A 9,673-nucleotide genomic window follows, 5' to 3' on the forward strand; every position below is an offset into this window, starting at 1 on the left:
CGGAGTGCATCGTCTGGAGTAAGATCTTTCACAGCGGGTGTCACTTCCACAGTAGCTGGTAAAGCTGAGGCTGCTGCAACCCGCCTCCTCATTTTCCTCATAGTGCTGAGACGCTGCATGAACACGCTCTGGAATTCAATAGCCGAGATGGCCCAAGAATGCTGGATTTTATTATGAATGGTTGGCATTGGATTGCTGTTTGGTTTGGTTGGTTTCTTTGGTTTGGAGTTGCTAACGACTGCACTTGGGTATGTTTGCTTTGAAACACCTTACCCACACATTTCTTGGCATTGTTTGGCCTCTCTTTGTGCCAGCCCTCGCTTTGTCCCACATGAGATGTGGATAACGTTCAGCCAAGGCATTCCCAAGAGACGCATACATCCAACGCCGCTCCGCGGAATTCTGCTCTGTTATCAGGTCATGCTGACTGAAGCAAAAGAAAGCAATGAGCGCTTTAGTATAGTGTAGGGTCACATACAGGTGTATGTACATACTCCAAATATGATAAAATTTCATCTTTGAGCTGCAATGACAGCCTAGCCTGCATCTTGCCATCCAGGGGTTCCCCACTGAGCAATGGTGAGACAGAGATTGAAAACCGTGGCAAGTCGCCATTCCACTTTTCTTGGTATTTCTACAAGGAGAAAAAGTATATACAATGGAACTTATTATCATGTGTAGCCTGAGCAAGCATATGATGCAACACATGCTCATGAGCGAGAGGAAATACTAGTGTGTTTCATGAATAGCTCCCAACAATCTCGCACATAGAAGCATAATTTGGGAACAACCCTTCTAAAAGCTGGCTTCCCTTCACTGTAGGAATGCCTTGGAAGATAACACATCAAACCCTTACAGCTGTATGGAAGGACTTTTTGGAAGGCTGAGAGGGCAACCCAAAACCCGCACTATTATCAACATGCTATCGTTGGACCAAGCGCAGCTGTCATATTTTACTCAGCTTTTTTGTTTCTTTTTCTTTCTTCCTGTCTTTTCACTTCTTTTCTGCAGTTGCATAGCCAGGAAAAAATTTCGGGAGGGGCTCTGTGGAATGTTTGTATGGGAGAGGCGGACTTCACTTTGCCGTTCGGACTTGCCGTTCAACATACAGTATGTACGTGCGGAGTGCGACCTTTACAAGCATAATCTGAATGCCTGTCCGGGTCCGGACTGTCCCTTTATTGAACGTTCCTTCTTCATGTTGCTTATTTTTCAAGGCATCCCTGCAGTGTGGAGCATCAGGTTTCAGACAGCGTCTCTGAATTTTGGTCATACGGTCTGAAAAAGTGCCTGTAGCTCACAGACTGCATTCATCCGCACCATTCACTGCTGGTAATTCCTAATAGCACTGCTGCGTTTGCAGGAAGATTTTACGGATGAGTTCCCGTGACTGCGAGATTCCTTTTTCTTTTCTTTTTTTTTTTTTTTTTTTTGGGGGGGGGGGATATACATTTTGAGGCTACACAGTGATCAGTGGATTTTCACCCGTTCCGTCACTTCTACTATAGGCACCAACGAAGTGGCATTTCAAAAGTACATGCAACTCACCAGGATGCCAGCAACACTTAATAACTCGTAATACTGTTTCCGACGTTTCGGAGGGGCCCTAACAGCCGCAGATGTAAGTCGAACAGTGCCGACAGTGCAGCCCGCAGGGAACCTCACACTGACCATATTTTCCCTCAAAGCTAACAGTGCCGTTGTCATCACCCAAAGAACGTAACACTAGCAGACAAATGCTAGATGATATCTGCGGAACAAATTATAACTGAACTTTGTTGGGGAAACGCAAGGACACTCCCACAAAATTCATCTCAATACCTCGAATTCTGCTCATTTTATAGCGGGAATTCCAGCGGTCTCGCCACATTATTCGAAATCTTTGAATATTTGAATTTCTCAAATACGAACAGAGATAAAATATGAACAATATTCGGAAAATATTCAAAATTTCAAATGCCCGCACACCTCTACTATTTTTTCGTTTCGCACTTTGTTAAGTAAAGAACACACATGAGGTAAATTAACTTACTGAACTTTTTATCAGTTTATTCTGCTCCAGCGTTATACTGTACATGTACTATATGGGTTAAAATGGCATCACAATGAAAATCCACCCCTTAGATGGGATAAGAGAAAGTGTTCCACACATGACGCATTATCAAAAGTTTCCACATCTAGGAATACACAAAGTTCCTCCATCTCGGTTGTAACAGATTAGAGGCCATGGATAAAAAAAATCACTCTCTGTGATGATTACACTATTGGCAGCTGGCTTCAAAAGAAACCCACTGAAGCGTGCATGGTCCTCTGCCCTGTACATAACATCACAAAGGAAGTACCATTTCTCTAGGTAGTGAACAATCTTAGTTATCTTTACAAAGCTGAATGTGCTTCCACTGTGACCTTTAGTCACCACAATGTCTCCGATTCTCAAAGTAACATTATAGAAAATTACAGACAGGTAACTAGTAGCCATGTTGCCAGCATCAGGGTTAACGACATTGGCAGAAACAAACAGGTCATCTAGGTACACTAGTACCCCTTGTGTGTGTGTCTGAACGTTACAGGGACTTATTGGTTCACCATCAGCGTGCCATAAAAGGTAGGAAGTGTTCAGCTGCATGTACTCAGCTACTGAGAATGGAACATTGGTATAGTTGAACAACTTCTTTCCTTTTGGAACCGCGTTTTTTCCCTCAAAACGCATGGTCCAATGGTGCCTTGCAGGACCATGCTGGCGTACCTGCTCGACGAGGTGCACTAGCATGTGCATTTTAGGTATGAAACTTTCACGTCCATAACATTCAATATAGAGCTCATGATGCTCTGCCACAAGGTCTCCTAAGGTGGAGATATCTTCGGAACTCAAAATAGGTGACAACGCAAGCTGTGTAATTTTACAGAGAAGTGCCAGGCACGTTAAATTAGGGTGTCCCTCTGCAGGCAGGTACGCCTCAATTATCAGCGGCAAGTGTAGTATCAAAATCAGAGAGGCACTTGCAGAAGAAACAAGAGCTAAATCCGATTCAAACAGCCTGGGGATGTCACTCTTGCTCACAGACTGTGCAAAAGAAAATTTCAGTATAGTGTCGTTCAGCTGTTTCCTTGACAGCCATTTCTGCTCATGGACTGCAGCATTCAGAAACAGTTTCACTTCTTTTGGGATTATGCCTTCCAGGAGAATGTGCATTGGATCGTAGAAGACATCATGAATGAGAGAAAAATGTGTGAACGAGGAAAGCACAGAGCTACCTTTCATGCCATGCTGGATAGAGAGCGCGACCTTTTCTGCAATAGTGGGTGCAGAGTCAATCTGCTTAGCCTGCTCTTTTACTTGTTCATCATTCCTTAGCAAGCAGTCATCGTGGTGAGAGCAGTTGGGAAACTGTGCAGACTGCTCGCAGCATGTACGGCAAGGCATCCTAACGTTTGGACCAAAAGATTCTTTAAATCCCGCCATGGAATGGGCAGCCAATGAATCCCCTGCAAATCCTAGCAGGCCACCCTTGAAATGCTCTGCCTTACTACCACACATGAAGGTGATGCCTTCATCACTAAGCTCATTGACAGTACGAAGAAAGTCTCGCAGCAACTCTGTCTTCGCCTGCATGCTTTTTAAGTCCTTAGACTGACCTACACCAAGCAGAAAAATGTTGGACAGCTTTGATCGATCTGAGGGTGGAATGTTGATAAAAGAGACATAAAACATAAGCAGCTTGCCCCTCCTTCCCCTTTTCATACCGAGAGCATTTGCAAGCTCAATTTCGTCTGCATATAGCAGAATTCTTATGACGCTCGGCAAGTTCTGCTGAAATAGAGGATGTGACCTATATCGGAGGCCATCGGGAAAGTCCCTCAAAATTCCGTCGGTGGATTGGACAGCTGGTTTCTTGAAATGACAAAGGAAGTATGGGTGTTGCAGGAGATTCTCAATGAGTTTCTTCAGAGGAATGTAATATGCACTGCCTCCTGCACTAAGCGTGACCTTCTCAGGAGGAACATAAATCTTACACTTCTCATAAAATTTCCGCCTGGCGTAATCTGACTCTAGTTCTTTGGTGTCAACCTCCACACCAGAATGCTGCAGAATTTTTGAGACACATGATACAACAGTATCAACTGCAACTTTAGGACACTTATGCTGCCCTTCCAAAACTCTGCACAGAGAACTAAGCTGTCCGATAGTATCAATGCACTGGTAATCACTGATTGGAATCTCAGGATCCAAAATGTTTGATGGGTCCAATTCATATGTGTCACAGCTTTCTGCAACTGGTGGATTCTGTGGGGGGGCAACGTGACAGACATGCCACCTCAAGTTATCCCTGGACCGAAAAGGTGTTATACAGGAGAAGCACATAAAAGATCCACTCCTCTCATTATGGCACCTTATGTGTGCATTATACCTCGCCCAGACGGATGTGACAAAATTACACTTTGGACAGTGCAGCAATCTTACACGTCTCGGAGGAGCTCTGCTGAGGTCAGGCAAGTCAGGGTGCTGGTGTGCTTGCTGATGATCATCCTCGGACCTCTGCATTACGACCTCTGCAGACGTTACAAATATTAATATGGTTTTGAGCACAACGTCCCCTATGCATTACGTACCAATGTCCTCATCATTTGGTTCTTGCTGTGCCTCCCCATGAGCACTACCTATTTGCAACAGGAGTTACATACAGATTCAGCACACTTCTCTAAAGTAACCCACAACTTACTAGTCAGTTCTGCTGGCACCCTCTGTAATTGCGTGTTCATCAATAGCGCAGGATGAGGTGGCACCTCCTTTGAAGTAGAGCAATCGTGCACGTGAGAAGGTTGACTTATGGTTGCTGAAGGTCGGTAGATGCCTCCTGCCAAGACTTAACAGAGAGTTTAGATATCAGGACTGGGAGCTGTGTGCGAACTTGGGGAATTATCATCCGTAACACTTACTACTTGGTGGTTGTGATGTGATGACATTTTCAGCATAGTAGCCCATGAAAGCTTAACAGGAAGATATTTGATAATTAATGTGGAAAAGAGGACTAATTCAGATGGCACCCAGTGATGGAACAGCTTCTCGGCATATGGGTGCAGTTGCTGGCACGAGAATAGCACATTGTAGCGTACATTTGCTGCAGAATCCTGATTTGCAATAAAAACTTCTAGCAAGCGGAAGAACCTTCAAGTTGGCCGTGCATGACCTCAAGTCCACACTGACGCTCTAAAGCTAAGCTACTTCATCCTGCAACGCATAATGAATCCTTGCGGTTATGTGTGCTGCAACAGCGAACTGCAGCACAGCATTATTGCATGTCATCTGCCGCAATTGTTAGGAACCCCATCGTTCTGCAGCTTGTCAAACAAAAAAAAAACTTGTAGCAATTGGGAAGGCTAAGTTCATGGGTGATGTAGAACTGAAGAGACCAAAATGCTGTGTCATGCAAACCAACAAATATATTTTTCTTAGCCCCAGAAGATGGCTGCTTGTGAATATTCCAAAGCAAGTTTGTTAGTGTCGTGCCATGCACTTCAGCCTTCTAACTTGGTAATTCTGCTTTGCACTTTGGATTTCAGCGGACATGAGATTTGCTTTTTCGGTATTCATTCGATGCGCTACGCCAAAGTAGTATCATGACCTTTTCTGACCAACTTTACAATCTCAAACGCGAAGTTTACAGCTGAACGAGGTGAAGGACTTTTAAACTTATCACGCCAAAAATATCCTGTTATGCCTTTTGTCCTATTTAGCTGCGCTTTAGGATGACACAACAGCCCCTTCCCAATAAGCAGCTTCCCAATAAGTTGAACTCGTGCCATGAACGTACGTGTCAGTTTCGTTCACTGCATGTGCGCGTGGAACTTGCTGTCACCGGCTTTACTATTTTCATTTGTCCATTACTTATTAGGCCAAATCTATGCAGCATGTAGTTGACATTCCAGTTTGTTCCCCTGTGCAATCTGCCTGCAATCATTCCAGTTGGCACAAAGTCGTTGAAAATGACTGTTTTGGCGAAGGGTTGCGTTGGTCATTAATGATGGTTCACAGTGGCACAAATCGCACAGCGGTTCCATCACTGGGGTGTGGTCAGAAAAACAACTCACAGTTTCGGTAGCTGTCAGCAAAAGCTGGCCTAGGAAAGCAGCTGAGAAAGCTTCCAGCTGCAAAAGGAAGTTGCAGTATTTAAGTGTGGTATTTAAAAAAACTCTCAATAAGTCAAACACTCGCTACCCAGACAGGTCTGTATGTCTTAAGCAGTAATCCGACTTATTCTGTGCACTTTGCAATACAGTTATGGTGCACAGTACATAGGAGTGTTTGGATATAAGCATATATTTCTTCTTATCGGGTGTTTGACGTAAAGAGGGTTCACTGTACACTGTACCAAGAAGCATGCATTGAGTACAACATGAACTGCTCATTATGCTACGAGGAATAGGGCAGATGCTTACTTTTCTTGCTGTGATGAAAACAGATAAGAAGAAAATGAGGTGTGACTGTCCACCTTTATCATGACTATAGCTCGGAATTCATGCAATTTGCAAATTTTTTTCCCGTTCCTGCCTATTGTGCTGGTTGAATACATCAGCATGAATTATAGGATAAGGAATATTTTAAGAAAGCGTTGATGATGCCTATAACTGCCTATTTCGACGTTAGCGCCTCTTTTAAAGCTTCGCTGCCTAAAAACTCCTATTTCCGGAAATTCAACCTTTTCCATTGTTTTGTAGCATTGGCTATAGCAACTTGGTCAAGTACTTCCGATTGGGGCTCGATTTTTCCACCTCTCCTCTGGGACTTGACCGTTCATGCTCATGTAAACTTGAGAAAGACACCTACTGCGACACTAACCCCTCTCTTTCTCTGTTGTTTGAGTACCATGTAAGAAAGTGACCCAATGCTCAGTAGCCCACCCGATATTTTTCAGTTTCACTTCACTCCGCCCAGCCAGCACAAGACAGGTTAACGTAATATTCCCTTGATGAGGAACTTTGGTTAGTAGTTTGCCATCTACACGAAAATTTCATAAGGGGACACCTTTGCTGGAATTAGAAATTCGTGAACAGTGCGTTTCCAGGAATATGGCACGACCCAATGTTCAAAATCTCATCTGTATTAAAATCCCTACCCGAGTAGCGTCTGGCCTGTTCTTGTGTTGAAGAAAATCCTCCATCTCGCAAAGGGCCTAACACGAAGAAGGGTGCACAATTGTTGTAGATACTCTTAACAGCAACAATAACAAACAATAAGGCCAAAAGGTAATAATTAGGGAGTGACATTTGCAGGTTAACTGCTATTAAATTTGGGATGCTCTTAAATTCCTACCTGAGTAATGCCTGCCATGCTCCTGTGTTGAAGAAAATCCTCCATCTTGCAAAGGGCCTAATGCAAAGAAGAGAGCACAATTTCTGTAGATACTACTGAACAATAACGAAACGATAACAAACAATAAAGACAAAAAGGTAATAATTAGGAAGTGACATTTGCAGGTTAACTGCTATTAAATTCGGGATGCTATTAAAATTCTTACCTGAGTAGTGCCTGCCCCGCTCCTGTGTTGAAGAAAATCCTCCATCTTGCAAGGGGCCTAATGCAAAGAAGAGAGAACAATTTCTGTAGCTACTCTTTAACAACAATGACAACAAAGAATAAAGCCAAAAAAGTAATAATTAGGAAGTGACACCTGCAGGACACCTGCAATGCTATTAAATTAAATGGTACTGTTGGGATGGGACATAAAAATTTGGAGTTATTTTTGAGTCCAAAAATCAGAGCAAAACCAGGTGGTACTCTAACTGTTCAGTGTTATCGGGCATTTTATTTCATTCATTTATGTCTTGCAACACTCCCGGGTTTGATGGTTCTTTGTGAAACGAAACATTAGTGTTGTTTTTAAGAAATTGCTGTGGCGCAGTGCACATACAAGGAGTAGGTGCAAATGGGACACGTGTAACTTTCCTGACACCACAGGCTAAAGGTGCACATGACAAAGTAGGTGAAGAGTCTGCTAATAATTGATATGGGTTGGAATTCCGGGAGAATTAGGGATTAACACGAACTAATCAGAAGCGAATCTGGAAGGGAAAATCCGCGTGGGACCGGGTTTCACACGAATTGGTCAGAAGTGAATCTGCTAGGGAAAATTGGGGTGGAACCGGGTTAATTAAACCTGAAAATGTTACTCCAGTCCTTATTCAAGCCTTAATTGTTAGGCATTTGCCTGGAAATGCCTATAACTGCCTAGAACCAACGTTTTTAAGCATTGATGCCTTTCTCCAGTTCTGTCTTATAATCGTCTTTTTCCTGGTTATGGTGTCTTATAGCCCCCCATTTTTTTGGCCTTTACGAAGGCACGCAGAGCTGCTAGGCATCCTACAATTGCATCATTAAAGCTAAAAGAATCTATTATCCCTGTCCCATAGCCCATAACCGTTTTGTGTCATCCGACAAATGCCCATAGGTAGGGTCTGGAAATTGTCTCTGGCAGTTGCATAAAAATGCCTGCAAATACCTATAACGGCTTTTTCCAAGCTTAAATGAGTTCCTTTTTTGTTTTTATTGTTTTCACTTCTGTCCGGCTGGTGCCTTTTTCCATCTTTCTGTGCTCTATAAAGGTCCATTTTCGAGCAAACAGGAAGAGTTGCAAGGTTGGAAAATTTAAAATTGACCTGAATTGTCTCATGTTATCTGAAAATTGCGAACATAGCGGGCAAATACGCTAACTATTAACGCGCCTATATTTGCCTATTTAGAGTTTTTGAGAGCCTAAACGCTTGCCTGTTTCGGGCGTTTCTTGCGCCTAAAAACACGTGCCCTAGTCATTATGCACCTTACTTGACGCGTGAGCGTTTCAATGGCACTGAGATTGTTAGGAATAAAGATGGTGGAATACCTTGTGACCCGATGGGATAGAGAAATCAAAATAAGCGATCGCTGACACTGATCGGAAAGAACGCTGCAACGCTGATCCGGAACGGAAAACCAAACGGCTTGATAAACAAGAGTATACCTATAACGCCGTGGTCCGCAGGCGGGTGGCCACACATCAGGCACCAACCAGGAGGGCACTTGTCATAAGAAAAGGCATCTGCGGCACGCAGATATCCCGAGCAGTCACAGTTACTGCAGCGTCCTCGGACCTGACCGACCAGGTCAGTTGATGTGGTCGTCATTGCACTGTCAATCAGTGGCACACATGATCCGTCAGAGACACGACAACCTCAGGGAATTGTAAAAGCAGACTTACGTTTTAATACGACGTGTTGTTAATGCAGTTGAAAAGTTGCCATGAGACGCACATGTACAAGCGTCCAGCTCACGAACGAAACGCACACCCGCATTGCCCGCGCTTCGAGACGCATGACTTTGTCCGAGATAAACGACGCAGCGTGTTCGCGCGGCGCTAGTGTACATAAACATTTGTAGTTGAGAGACGGGTTAAAACGGCTAAAGCCATGCCGTTGCTAATTTTCCTTACTATGAACATGATAGTTATTACGTTTGACAAACTTCCTGAACTCTAAAAATTGCATATTATGGGTAGATGGTGGATGGGTACGTAGCAGCAGCAATCGAAGTAAAGTGAAATTTTGAAAACGAAAACTGTGCCTCCAGTGAACTTGTCCGCAGTTACGTCATCTGCTTAGTCATTTTAGTCATCTCGGTTAAGTGAAACAGTCTTTTTTT

General features: G+C 43.6%; 1 long non-coding RNA gene across 1 annotated transcript; it reads right to left on the reverse strand.

Moving 5' to 3' along the window:
* Positions 1-7,313: 7,313 nt before the first annotated feature.
* LOC135375998 (uncharacterized) lies at positions 7,314-9,333 on the reverse strand. Its single transcript, XR_010417473.1, has 4 exons — positions 9,234-9,333; positions 8,997-9,163; positions 7,518-7,574; positions 7,314-7,369 (listed from the first exon to the last, which is right to left on the reverse strand). It is a non-coding gene; the product is annotated as an uncharacterized LOC135375998 (long non-coding RNA).
* Positions 9,334-9,673: the final 340 nt, after the last annotated feature.

Source organism: Ornithodoros turicata, unplaced genomic scaffold, assembly GCF_037126465.1.
Source record: "Ornithodoros turicata isolate Travis unplaced genomic scaffold, ASM3712646v1 ctg00000968.1, whole genome shotgun sequence".
Taxonomy (NCBI): Eukaryota; Metazoa; Arthropoda; class Arachnida; order Ixodida; family Argasidae; genus Ornithodoros; species Ornithodoros turicata.